The sequence below is a fragment of the Lycium barbarum genome, chromosome 4 (genome assembly GCF_019175385.1).
Source record: "Lycium barbarum isolate Lr01 chromosome 4, ASM1917538v2, whole genome shotgun sequence".
NCBI classification, from domain to species: domain Eukaryota; kingdom Viridiplantae; phylum Streptophyta; class Magnoliopsida; order Solanales; family Solanaceae; genus Lycium; species Lycium barbarum.
This window is the reverse complement of record NC_083340.1, coordinates 122,960,537-122,975,558: the sequence shown is the minus strand read 5'-3', so window position 1 is coordinate 122,975,558 and position 15,022 is coordinate 122,960,537. Positions and strand designations below refer to the sequence as shown.

General features: G+C 37.0%; 2 long non-coding RNA genes across 2 annotated transcripts; one reads left to right on the top strand and one right to left on the bottom strand.

Annotated features, from left to right (window-relative positions):
- The first annotated feature begins 3,677 nt into the window (after positions 1-3,677).
- Positions 3,678-6,131, top strand: LOC132638555 (uncharacterized). The gene is made up of 3 exons (XR_009581795.1): positions 3,678-3,899; positions 4,321-4,398; positions 5,901-6,131. It is a non-coding gene; the product is annotated as an uncharacterized LOC132638555 (long non-coding RNA).
- Positions 6,132-7,225: 1,094 nt separating this feature from the next.
- On the bottom strand, positions 7,226-10,242 carry LOC132638554 (uncharacterized). The gene is made up of 3 exons (XR_009581794.1): positions 9,991-10,242; positions 9,810-9,884; positions 7,226-7,806 (listed from the first exon to the last, which is right to left on the bottom strand). It is a non-coding gene; the product is annotated as an uncharacterized LOC132638554 (long non-coding RNA).
- Between the last annotated feature and the right edge of the window lie 4,780 nt (positions 10,243-15,022).

The following is a 15,022-nucleotide window of genomic DNA, read 5'->3' as shown; positions in this document are numbered from 1 at the left end:
GCTTTGTGTGGTAGGAGATGTAGATCTCCGGTTAGTTGGTTTGATGTATTTGAGGTTCGACCTTGGGGTACGGATCTATTGAGAGAGTCTCTTGAGAAAGTGAGGGTGATTCAGGCCAAGCTTTTGGCAGCTCAGAGTTTACAGAAGATGTATGCGGACCGAAAGGTTCAAGATTTTAGAGTTCACCGTTGGTGATCAGGTTCTGCTGAAGATTTCACCCATAAAGGGTGTTATGAGATTTCGGAAGAGGGGTAACTTGAGTCCGAGGTATATTGGGCCATTTGAGATCGTTGATCGTGTGGACGATATTGCTTATGAGTTGGCCTTGCCACCAGGCTCGGCAGGCGTTCATCCAGTTTTTCATGTGTCTATACTGAAGAAGTATTATGCCGATGGTACTTATATTATTCGTTGCAACGTTGCTTGATGAGAATCTGACTTACGAGGAGGAGCCTATTGCGATTTTGGATAGGCAGGTTCGAAAGTTGAGGTCTAAGGAGTAACTTTTATGAAGGTGCAATGGAAGCATGTCCTGTTGAGGAGGCTACTTGGGAGATTGAGTCTGACATGCATAGTCGATATCCTCAGTTGTTTGCCTATTCAGGTACTTTTCTGTTCTTTTCCCTTCGTGACTCGAGGACGAGCGATGGTTTAATTGGTATCTGATGTAACGACCAAACAGGTCGTTATTTCCTTTTCGGTGCTTTTGACTCTTTTTCGAGCCTTGTTAGCTCACATTTGATCCGAAGGGACCGTTGACACGCTTCCTGAGGTCTTTGGTTATGATTTGGTTGACTTTGTGAGAAATTTGGGCTTAAAGCGAAAAAGAGTTGACTCAAAGTTGTCTTTTTAGTAAACAGACCTTTTTTTAGAATCCGTCGATTACGAGAGGTCCGGATGATCGTTTAGAACTCGTGCGTATATTTGGTTTTGTTCCCAATGCACTCGGGTGCCTTTTGGGACTTGTGTTGGAAAGTTAGTTTTGAGGTATTGGGGGTTGACTGGGTCAACGAGACCTCGGTTGGCAATTCCGAGGCCACGAGTGCGTTCATAGCGTGTTTTTATGTATGTCTACATAAATGGTTTGTGAGCAGATGGTACCAGGTGATAGTCGGAATTTCGGGTTGAGTTGATGAAACTTAGGAAATTCTGGTGTCTGGTGTCCTGCTTTAGCGGCACCAGGACCGCGGCAGCGGTATCGCCATAGCGGTGACCTTGCTGCTATAGCGGCCTAGTATATTTGGCATGGACCGCAGAAACGGTAATGGGACCGCGAAAGCGGGACCGCTGAAGCGCTAGAGTGAGCGCAGAAGCGGGTGACGGGCAGTCAGATTCATTAAATGTGTGTTAAAAGCCCTAATTCTTTCATTCAATACCACTCCGAAAATAGAGCTATTGGGAGCATTTCAAGGCATTTCTTAGGGAAAACCATTGTGGTAAGTCCTTCCATCTTCATTGCTATTCCATATTCCATTAGTCACCTTAGGAATCCATTAAACATGCTAGTTCCCTTAAGAAATGGTGGATTGAAAGAAGGTTTTGTGGGCTCTTCATTCTAGGCTATTAAATCTTGAATTATTGATTAGGTTAGCTTCATTAAGCATGGAATTGATGATTAGAAACTATTATTGCATGATTCCTTCCTAATTAGTGGCTAAATTATGAAATTGGAAGTTAGGGTTCATACCCAAATTTGGGAGTTTTGCCTAGAATCCAAATTTAAGTGATTTGTTAGTTCTTCTAGCTTATAATTGAAGGGAGTTGATCAGCTAGAACATTAATTTTATGTTGAGACCTATAGATTCCTTATTTCATCTTTCTAGTTCACAAATCCCATTTCATAGGTTCAGATTTGGATCTTGAATAGATGTAAAGGTTGAATGATGTTTCTTCTTGATTCTAATTTCATAATTCGGATATGATTAGACTTCCATTATCTCGAGGCTGAAAGGAAGGGAAAGACTAAGGTTTGACTGATTGAGATTTGTTGTTCGGCTTTCCAGGTAGGTTACGGTTTAGCTTATGGTGAGACTTCGATTAACGAAGCGTACGTTTAGATGATATTGTCAGAAAATGCATGTAAACCTTCGGGTATGAAGTTGGGTTGGATATTGCCTTAGGTTAGGCCTTGTTGAATTATTTGGGAGATAGTTATCCCGTTGCGTTGATTGGCTCATTGCCACGTTAAAACATCGGATATTGGTGATTAGTAATATATCATGACTATAATAGTGCGGTACTTTACTTGATTTAATATTGAGATGAGAATTGTGATTCCATTGTGGCTTATTGTGTAACCTTATTATTGATATTACTTGTGTGCCATATGTGGTATTGTTTGGGCTTGAATTGGTTGTTGATATTACATTGCATCATATTCATACTCATTTCCATGATACGTTGTTATTGCATTGTTATGGTACTGAGAAAGAAATACTGATGTGTTGAAACACATTATATATCGAGTCATCTCTGGGCTGTGTGCAGAATGACTGATATGAGGCGTATAGGTGGGAATGGAATCATCTCTGGGCTGTGCGTGGAGTGACTGGTACATAGACTTCGTGGGTCCCCCATGGGTTGTGCTGTCAAGATATGATGTTCCATCGGTCGAAGTACATGTGTACGGTGCATATGCATTGCATTCATCATTCATACATTATTGCATTGCATTGTACCTCTTTGTTTTCTGTGATATGGTTGTGATATGATTGTGCTATACTGGTTTGAAATGGTTATACTTATATTTGACACAGTTGGGTTTAGATGCTATAACATAGGTGATGGCTTGTTGTGGCATAATTGTGATATACTGGTTCGAATTGGTCACACTAAGACTTGGCACAGTTGGGTTTAGCTGCTATAACATAGGTGATGACTTGCACCGTGGTTATGGATCTGTGTTGACTGGTACCTTTTATTTTACCTGTTTATCTTGCTTTGTTGTCTCTATATATGTTAGCTAGTCCTAATCGGCCTATGATACCTACCAGTACTTGTTGTTTGTACTAATCTGCACTTGCTGCATTTTTTTATGAATGGAGAGTACCAGGTTGGATCTACTTCTACCCCTCGTGGTTGATTATCGAGGCTGTTGTCGAGTCTATTTAGGGTGAGCATGAGGACGTTCGCTGCCCAAAGACTCTTCTTACTATTTATGTCTTATTTCCATTTCGAGACATCTTTTGAGATCTTATGTGTTATTCAGACTTGTAGTATTTTGTAGATGCTTTTGTATGACCAAACCGGATACTGGTGTTGGATTCTCATTACTTCCGCATTTGTTTATATTATTATAGTGAGACTTACGTTATTCTATCTTCTTTCGCTTTATTTATGTTTTATGATTGTTGGGATAAGGGTTCGCCTACCAAGGTGGGAAAGGTAGGAGCCCGCATGACTTAGTGAAAAGGGGTCGTGACATTTTGCACGGCTCGATCCCAACTTGTATTCGTATTTTAGTGGCTCTTGTACTCATGACATCAAGTATCGAAGTATGAGGTGTACTCGTTTCTTTTTCGCACTTTATGATTGTTAGTATCCGTACCGACGCGATGTGCGGACAATATTAAAGAAAGTAATCACGTTATACATTATGCGCTAATATATATTACGAACTTGCCAATATTTTAAAAAGTTAATTGTAGAAAATCATTATATTAGACCGCTTCCCTGACACCATAGCGGTCACGCCTCAACGACCCATTCCCCGCTAAAGCGAAGGCGGGAAAATTTTCAGTCGACCGCTTCCGCGGTATCGATGCAGCTGAAGCGTTAGAAGACCAGTGGCTGACCTATTTAAAGCCTCATTTATGGACTTGACCTAATATTTTATTTTCCCAAAGTTACAGCCGCCACATGGAGGATTTTCAGCCCTGGAGACTTGAATGCTTGGGAAGGTAACACCCTTTAATTTCCCATTTCATCTCTCATTAATTCTTCCTCCCTTCTTACATGATTTATAGGTATGGCAAGGCATTAAATGGAGATTCCTTCTCACTTTCTAAAAGGCTAATTGAGATAAAAGAGGTATACTTGACCTAGAGTAATTGGTAACTCAAAGATGGCTTATTTATTACAAACCTAGATTAATAACAAGTTCTAAGCCTAAATCCTTCTATTGGTTAACTTGTTAGACTTTGATAATGAGGAATGTTAATTAGTGAGGTAAGTTTGACTTAGGTAAACCTTGATTTCTATAAAAGGAGGCTAAATAGCAATAAATTGAGAATCAAGATGTTATTTGAGAAATGACAATTTTACCCCTATGAACCCAAAATCCTAAATTGTTGCTTACTTGAGATTATCCATCATTCCTAGACCTCTCGGATCTACAATTCCCTACAAAGATGGAAGATGGAGTCCAAGTGGATGTTCGAGCACCTGTTCGGCCTTGAGGTAGGTTACGATTTCCCTTTCTTGGTAGACTCCAGTTAGACTTTCATATACGCATGTTAGATGAAGCAAAGAATGCATGTATAGGATTTCGGAGATTGGGATGGATCACTTTAGATCGATAACGTATAAGAAATGGTGGTTATTACGCATTACTAATATAGTTGTAGATTTATGATTACCTCATGGTGAGACTTCGATTAGCGAAGCATATGTTTAGATGATATTATTGGAGAATGCATGTAAACCTTCGGGTATGAAGTTGGGTTAGACTCGTTGCGTTATTGACTTATCTTGTTCTATTTACTTATTGGTTTGTTGCCACGTTGAGATATCGCATAATGGTGATTAGTGATGTATCATGACTATGATATTGCGGTACTTTACTTGGTTTGATATTGAGATGAGAATTATGATTCCAATGTGGCCTATTATGTAGCCTTATTATTGATATTACTTGTGTGTCATGTGTGGTACTATTTGTCATTGAATTGGTTGTTGATATAACATTGCATCGTATTCATACTCATCCCCATGATACATTGATATTGCATTGTTATGGTACTGTGGATGGAAAGTGAGAAGGAAATACAGATTCTATTGAAACACATTGTCTATCGAGTCATCTTTGGGTTGTGAGCGGAATGACTAATATGAGGCGTATAGGTGGGAATGGAGTCATCTCTAGGTTGTGTGCGGAGTGACTGGTACATGGACTTTGCAGGTCCCCTATGGGTTGTGCTGCCGGGATGTGAAGTTTCATCGGTCGAAGTACATGTGTACGGTACATATGCATTGCATTCATTATTCATACATTATTGCATTGGATTGTATCTCTTGGCTTTCTCTGGTATGGTTGTGATATTTCTGTGATATACTGGTTAGAAATGGTTATACTGAGATTGGCACAGTTGGGTTTAGATGCTATAATAGAGGTGATGACTTGTTGTGTTATGATTGTGATATACTGGTTCGGACTGGTCACACTGAGACTTGGCACAATTGGGCTTAGTTGCTATAACCATAGGCTGTGATCTTGGATTGGGACAGGTTGGTGCTAAATGACCTTAATACGGGTGTGTATGACTTGCTAGGGTTGGGTGAGTGATGAATATTAGAATGACGAGAGAGTTTTTCCTTAAAATAAATTACGGATACGATAAATGATAGGTTGACATTGCGGTATTGGTGTAGGATTGGTCCTGTTAGTAGCCGTAATATTGCGGTATTTGAGCATGATACCTAATTAGTAGGCTGGATGAATTAGAACGCGAGGAATGATAGAAGTTAACCAAATGGATTACTAGAAGAGCATTAATGGATTAGGCTTTATAGTTGTTGGTACGAGTGGAAGGGTATATTCATGAATTGACTTAAGATCGCCTACCATGTTTATTTGTGGATTCTATTACCGTTATGTTATTCTAACCATTATCGGCCTATGATGCTTACTAGTACTACTGTTGTAGTGATACTACTCTTGCTATATCCTTCTCGGGGTGTAGAGTTGTGCAGGTTATTGGTTGTTTGGAGTTTCCGGGAGATGTGCGGTGCCTATCTTGAAGACTTCCATCATCTTATTCCTAGATGGAGGTTAAGTCTTTTATTTCCATTGTACATTGTCTTCAACTTAGTCTCTTTTGTACTAGTCTAGACCAGGTCATGGGAAAGGAGTCAGTGTATTTAAAGGTTGTTGTAAATACTTCCGCTTTATTTATATAAATGAGTTCACTTCCGCATTTTGTTTACGTTATATCGTGAAGGTTAATGAATCTGGTTCTATTATTTCAAATGACTTTGTTATGGGTTAAGGGTTCGCCTACCGAAGTGAGAATGGTAGGTGCCCGCGCGATCCTAAAATGGTTCGTGACAACATCAAACAATTTGAAACAAAAAGGAATACAGAATATCTCTATGTATAACTAACTTCATTAGTAACAAATCATGGAGACAACTAACATGAAAGACTTTCTTGTGTATTACTAAGTGATGATTAGTAATTTCTCATAAGAGAGAAAAATTTAACCTCCTGTAGCTTCAGTTTAATACAGAATAATACCTTTTCTCTAAATGAGGACACTTTTTGTTCTAGTAGATTTTTTATTATTTTTCTTCTCCACTATATGTGGTTCATGTAATTGAGAGGACAACTAAATGCCGCACTAATAAGTTAACATTCTATGTTTGTCAAAGACACTTTAAATTAGCATTATACCATTATTTCTCAATAAGTTAACATTTTCAGCTTTGTCAAATCTGTCATTGTGAACCAAAATGTCCAAGGAGCTATGTTCTCTATCTCCAAACTGTTTGAGGAGCTATCACCTGTTGAACAGCACGATTTGACTGAGCCTCTATTTTTACTTCAGAAGAGGAAATTTGGAACACAAAGAAAATCAGTCAAAGACCAAAGCCTTTAGAAATAGTTGAATTATGTTCATGCGCAGGAAATATAAAGTAGTGTCAACTAAAGATAGAGAGTAAAATTGCTTCTTCCACCAAACATAAAAGTGTATTTCAATCCTCGATAAATAACAACTGGAAGCTAAATATTGTACAGACATGAGAAATGCAGTCAAACAAAGAAATCACTTGCAAATAAGCAGCAACTTTCATGCAATCACAAAGAATTAAGAGTACAAAAAATTTCTTAACATTTCATGTAAAAACAGAAAGTCCTATTTGGGACGTAATATCACAATGAAACGAAGCAAGACAGCATCAACACCTTCGGTTTTCTCCCAGGAAATGCCTCAAACAAAAAGTTTTCTATCAAGAACGAAATACCAAAATTCGATCTTCAAGATACAATGGAATCCCCAGACCCAGTTTATGTTAATTTCAATTTAAAAGTCCATATTTTAGTCCAAATCCATATCTATATTAATCGAGAAGAAAAGAAAACAGGGAAACAAACACGTGCCTATGACAAAATCGCTATACCGTTAAACAAATACTGGAATAAACTAATACTAGTAAGAGGTGAGAAAAAGGGAGGTCCATTTCCTACGTCCTCCACCAAGAAATGGCGTGATACAGTTGTCTTGTTATCAACAAAAAAAAAAATGTTTTATCCGAGCACCTTATAAAACACACTGAATTTATAGCCCTTCCTTCAACATATTTAGGCAAAGAGCCTTCTCTATTCTTGTATGCAATTGTCAAACAATCTTGGCATCCATTTTCTGTTATGGTTTCAGCACATTGCGCAACTCCATAGATAGTAATTGTAGATGCTTCACCCTTCATGGCTGTGAAGAAGCCATTAATTCTTGAGTTGCAATGCTAAGATCATTCGAGAGCTGCTGTGCCACAGGGTTCAAAGCATTTGGTTGAGAAGTTGTTTGACTCCCACAAATTGCTGTATTTCCTTGTAGTGTACTGTCTTGGTACAAATTGTTGCTCTCGTACCTTTAGAAAAAAAGGCATCAAGAGAGCAATGTGTTCATATAATAAGTTATTAGAAAAATTTTGCTCTCATTTTTATCTTTACATTCTAACATAATCAGTCATTATGAATCTTTTTGGAAGGCATTTTCACTGCTAAAAGAAGTGCTATCAGCTTCATTCTTTAACAATTGAAAATTAGATTATCAAAGTCTTCTTTTTTTTGTGTTTTCCAACTGAAAAAAAGAGACTTCTTCAGAAGCTGGTTTATATCTATGTTGCTCGGATCCTCTAAAAATTGATAACTTTTGAAGGATTTAACACACGCCCGATGACATTTTTGAAGGATCAAAGCAACATAGGTCTACATATTATAGGTCTAAAATGTATTGAAAAGTTTATAGGTTAGTAATAGGCATTATATACAGGCCAACAGTGATTTAAATATTTCTGTTACCAATAATTTTGATTCTTGATTTCTGGCTAACAACACCATAAATATGATTTATCATAAATTCATAATCAAGCTCCAGGCTGCTGCATATTGTTTACTACTTTATTTAGTTTCTTTATTAATGGAAATTTCGACACAGAAACATAAAAATCTTGAACTTTTTAGCAGTTACCTATCAAACATTCAAGAAATTTAGAAAGGGATGATAGACTTTCACTCAAGTTTTTGCTAAGATAAACTGATACATTAGGAGATAGAAGCATATATGAGTACCTCTTGAACTTGACTAATTAGCATATGAATAGACCCTCTACAGAATTTACCACTCAAGATAGAGAATGAGCTTATAAAAAAAAAAAAAGAACTCTAAGACAAATTAACTACTGGCTTGTTTGAGATAATTTTTTTCAATCTTTCTCCCCTAGATAAAATTGGTGTAAGATTGTCGCTCGTTAACTCACTCAGTTTTTGCATTAACTTTAGAATCTTCCTGGTCTTCTCTCTGTTACTTCAAAAATTGATTCTCATCCAGTTTCCTCCATTGTATGATATTTGGAGTAAATTGCGAGTTGCTTTGCAAAGTAAAACACACATTTTCTTTTTAGTATATTTCAGTTTCAGAGATTTTTTAACAATATGTTTTCAACACAGCAGTTAATGTGCAGAACTGGGGAGTTGGATAAACCAATCAGAAAACTTCAAACAATAAGCAGCACATGAAAGAAAACAGCATGATCAAATCTTTAGCTAATTATATAACCTTAACAACACACAAAAAAGGTTCTCTTCTCATTAACAAATCAATTGTGAACTGTGAATATGGTAAGATAGTCTTTAACAGAGCTATATAATTCAACCTCCATGAAAATTGATAACTTTGTCACATATGTTAAGAAGGCAAGCCACTCATGTCGTCAATGAGAGAAATAGCTTTATTTTCCAATCATCTGTAGTATAGTGAAATACAAATATATCTACTCTTTCTTTTGGTTCAATAAGACTTTGTGTAGAAGCCATGATTGAACTATTTTAGCACATTACACAACCTGTAATGGTGCTATACTGTATGTAGCATTCATGTGATGATGGTAATCAATGTACTAATCCTACCGATTTCATAAAGAAAAAAAAGAAGAAGAAGGAAATATTGGAATCAATGTTCAAAACAACTAACCTAAGAAAATTAACACCTAAAACCGGAATCAAGAATGGAAGTATCACACTGTTAAGATCTTATTTATTGCTAAACATAAAAATCTTAAACTTTTTCCAGTGTTGGTACTAAATCGCATTACAAATCCACAATATGATTAACTAGAAGTTGCTTAATTGAAGCAAAGCGTAAATTTCAAGTGGATTTTGAAACAAATCGCTGCAGACCACACACCAACGAATAAGACTTATATCAAAATTGCAAAACTGGAAAGTTAGAAGATACAGTCTGTATCAGTTTAAGTAAGAAGAGAACAAAAATTATGTAAACAGTCTTTGATATTCCATTGAAGCTTTGTTTACCTAATGAAAAAGGAAGTTGAATTTTGGCAGACGTGAAACACGAGGATTAATGGCTAACCTTCAAAAATAGTGATGAAGTAGAGCAATTCTGCTCTTTGACCTCCCTTGGTCGATCACATTAGCAGAATCCTCCCTGTGCAAAATATAAAATAAACAAAACCCACTTAGGAGTTTAATTAATTAAATTGGAAATGCAGAACCTGGACTTTTCCAAATAAAAATAAAAAAGAGCACCTTACCATGGTTTAACAATGTTGTGGCCGACGAATTGAACCCCCGAATGCACGAACATAGAATCAGATTAATGTTGCCTCTGGAAATGCATCGAGTTACTGAGATGTAAAATTGCAGATACCTGGAAGAAAGACGAAATAGAGGAGAATGATCAGAGACAGAGAGCGCCGATGAAGAGTACACAACGTGGGTCTTGTTTCAGTTTTTTTTAACCTTGCAGTTTTTAAATTTTTTTACTTTGCTGAATGATCGCTTCTTACAGTTTTCTATTTTTAATTTTACCACTTAATTACAGTTTTTAATTTAATTTTGTATTTTAAAATTAAGATTTTTCTAGTGACACATCATACTTTTGCCTCTCCTATTCTATATAGATAGATAGATGAGATTTCCGATTATAACTTAATAAATGTTCTAACATTTAATTTTCCACTTACTTGATAAAAGTTGATATTAGATTTTTGGATCGTGACACAAACTCTAACTTAAATCCTATTTGTTGATAAACATACTGTCTTACTTTTACAAAGCTAATAAAAAGTTACAACAAAAAGATCAACATGGAAGCAAAATTACGTAATATTTAGTAGTATTTCTTTATCTTATTTTACTCCTCTCCAAACTTACATTCATAAACACATCGACAACGAAAATGTTTACCAATGGGTTCACAATATCCTACGATTATATCCTTATCTGGAAATGCAACTTTCGAACACCATAGGAAGCATGTGTCTGGAGGTGAGGAGCCAATCTTACAATAGTCAATACCCCATGGTACATTACATACTTTTCCTATTTTTCCTTCAGCAAACGATACAATTCCATACTCTGCATAAAAATGAAGTGCATATCTCTGAACAATTATCTGAGAAAAATACAACAGTTAACAAACATAAATAACATTAAGAAAACCAAAATGAAAGATATATAATTTATATGGGTAAAAGAGTGCAGATTATTAAAGCCTCATTTGTTTTTATTAAGATTAAGATAGCTGAATCTGAATACACATATGGATATTAAGATGTCCATTAAGATTTAGATGTTTGAATGTAAATAAGTATCTGAATATTAAGATGTTGTATCAAGCTATGAAAAATAATTAAGATTAATCATTTTCTCAAGATTTGAATGCAGAAAACTTATCTATATGTAAAAATTAATAAATATACTATTTAAATAAAATATTAAATTAATATAAGTCAAGGAATTATTTTTAAAATTACATAGCAGGTTGTGGTGGTGATGGCTAGTGGTGGTTGTGGTGCCAATTAGTGATGATGTTGGCTGATGGTGGTGGATCGGTGGTTGTGGCTAGTGGCGATTGGTGAAACTGACAAGCAGTAGTGGTTAATAATGATGGTAGTTTGTGGTGACAACTGGTTATTATGATAGATGATTGTGATAGCTAATGGTGGTTGTGAACGATGACAATGATTTGCAATATATAGTGGAGGTTGGTAGTTGACGGTGGTGACCGAACATAGTGATTGGTGATTGTTGTGGTAATGGTGGTTGGTTTTGATGATTGTAAATAGTGGCTAGCAGTGATGGCGACTGACTGTGGTGATTGGTGGTGGCGGTGGTTGTGGGGTGTGGTTGATTGATAATGATGTGCGGCAATAGTTAGGGAAGAAAGTGAATAAATTTGTTGTGAATTATCATCTATGTATAATGTAATGATCTGTATGGTCGTTATAGTGGTTTTGACCCATTAACCCTTGTTGACCCTTCCCCCGAGTCCTATTAGTATGATTTATGACTTAGTGAAGTCATTGATTTGGTTCCCGCAAAGTTCGAGTGTGATTTAAGTCATTGATGGAGGAACTAGTTAAGTTAACGAGTTAGAGTTGATCACAGTCAACATCGAGTTAAGACGACCCCGTGTCAATGTTTTGAAAGTTACAACAAGTTAATATGATGATTTTGAACTAGCCCACAAGTTTTGGTGAGGTTTCGAAGAGTTTCAAATGGATTTTGGTTTTGTCGCGCTCATATTCGATGTTTTTGCCATAGTTCTTTGGTTATAAAGGGCTCCATATTGATCAACCGACCTTTGTTTTGTGTTTCTATTTAACCATTGGATCCATCGCATTTCGCCTTCGTATGAGAAAGTTATGGTCATTTTAGTGCAGGCTGTACCCAGCAGGTCCGCTGCAGCGGGTCATAGCCGCGGAAGCAAAACCGCTGCAGCGATCGTCGGGGGGGGGGGGGGGCAGAAACTTACTTTTATATTGAAATTTCGAAGTCATTACCCACAAAACCCCAACCACAGTTTTCAAGAGAGAAAGAGGCAAATTTCATTCCGTTAATTGGTGAAGCATTATTGAGTGCAAGTGTCACGCCCCGAACCATGGCCTGGGCGAAACACGGCACTCGGTGCCTTACTGCATGTGACCGAGCGAACCACATGGCTTGCTGAATCATCATGAGGCATAACATGAGTGGAATATAACGTGAATGCATGATGAGCCTTTATAAAACGTAGTAAGTCATAACACTTAATAAAAATACTTGTTTAAACATGAGTGCGGAAATAACATGAATGAGCCAAAATGGCTATACGACTCTGAATGTCTGACATAACATAACTGACTTGTCTAGTCTATGAAACCTCTAACATAAGTCTGAACATGGAAAACATACTCGCTGGGACAAGGCCCCCAGTATACCTTAGATGCATAGCTAATCATTAAATAAAGAGTTGACTAAACCTTGAATGAGATGGGGCTCACCAATAAGCTGATATGAATGCTATCCTACGGAGCAGATGTGTCGTCCTGTAAATCAGTACCCGCATCGTGAAATGCAGGCCCCCGGGCAAATAAAAGGGGACGTCAGCACATTGAATGTACTGGTATGTAAAGGCAACTGAATGAAATAACATGGGACATAAAGTAATAAAGATAAGAACTGAACGTGAAACTGAAACTGAAACCTGGTTATGAGCATGAACATGAATACATATATAATATAAAGCATGAGTAAAACATGGTAGGTAGGGAGAGCATTTCATAACCGACAATATAATATCACCACGTGGGTACGTGGAGTCTGGTACCTCGCCGGACCAGCAGAGCCCCCATACCTTGCCAGGGTATGAGGTGGTATCGTGCCTGATGGATCCATTCAGTGTAAAATTAAGGTATCGTCCTATCTGGGCGGAGCGATCCTTGTCCTACAGTAGCTACGTAGTTTCAGGCTATCTGAGCCTTCTCGGTAATTTGTGCAACCCCCAAAAACATGAACGTAATATAGTTGGCTAAGAAGCCCATGATTTTCGTGAAATAACTTGTATTTAGCATGTATATTTCTTGTATCGTGGCATGAAAGTAATTATATGATTTAATTACATGAAAACTTGTAGACATATAGGATATTCATGAAATAATCATTCTTAGTAAAAAAACATGCATGCAAGAACCCATGGAATACAAAATATGGATTTTCATGGATTACGGACAGATTCTCAATAATCATAAAGAGTATCAATAACACAATGATAGAATAATAGCAATTCAAACATAATATATACTCATAGACATGGACCTAGGGTTATCATGAGCATAGCATAGAATAGAAACCCTAGTTTTGTAAAGTTTCATACTTTATGGATTAGGAGGCGTGGGGAAGAACAATGAGGTTCCCACACGTAGATAGTAACTCTACGTACCTGGTAATGCTCCAAAACTTGAATTAAAGAGTTGAACTTTGAAGAAAATTTTCAAAACTTGAATCTTGAACCTTGAGATGGGTTTTCTTGAAAACCCTAGTTTAGGAATGATGATTTCTTGCTTAGATTATTAGAGTATATGTTAGAATTGAGTTGGAAGGGTTTGGATTGACTTACCTTGATGTTTTGGATTGTTGCTAGGGCTTGGAATTGTGAATAATGAAATAAAAGAACTCAAGGCTTGAATTTATACAAAACTGAGACGGAAATTATATGGACGTATTATACGGTCCGTATAAAGTTATACGGTCCGTATAATATGACCATATTTTATCATGGCTGAACAGAACGTCAATTTGGAGCGTCATGAAGTACGGACGAGTTATACGGTCCGTATAAAATTATATGGGTCGTATAAAAAGTTCGTATAACATGATTAGTGAACGGACTGCACTGTAATCCTTCGGTAAAATGGACATAACTGTTTGTACAGATGTCCCCTTGACCCCCATAATATACCGTTGGAAAGGTATTTCAAAGGTCTACAACTTTCATTCAGGACGTTTTCCCAAATTCCTAATTAATAAAAGGGTTATGGTCGTTGGAAGTAAGACCTTCTACAAACTCACTTGCAAACATGCCCCGTAGAGTGGCTTCCAACTTTTCTTTGCCCAAAGGCATTTCTTATGACTTGATTAGTTTTTAAAACACTTCCTATAACCCTCATATTGGTTCCATTATATTATCATCTTATGAGTCAAACCTTCGCCCGAAGCTACGAGGTGTTACAATATCTCCCCCTTGGGATCATTCGTCCTCGAATGATAGGTCATGGTTAAGAATATGGCTGGACATGGCTTGACTACATGAACGTGAAGGAAACATGACATGAAACATGGAGACTGAACTAACATGACATGGTTACATGGAAACGTGAATACTGAGACATCGAACATGGGCACTGGATACATGACATGAGCGTGGAACATGAGACATAACATGACATGGGCTATGGAAAGTTACATTTGTAGGCTAACTCTTGGGTACTCAGAGACGTAAGGCATGGATAAAACATTACCTTTAGGATTTAAATATACCGAAAGAATAAGACATGGTTGAACATAGCTTACTCTTATCACCGTGAGTAAACACCCTTGTTATAAATAAGACACATGAAATAATGGATTATAGGCATGTATAACTCGTTCCTCGAGCATCTAAAACATGGGTAGAAAGTCTCCTTGAACATAACGAGGCCTAGATACTTAGCGAAAGGAAAAAGGAATCATGTCATCATGATCGTAAAACATTAGCTAAAGGAACATAAGCACGAATTACATAAAATCATGGGTAGGACATCC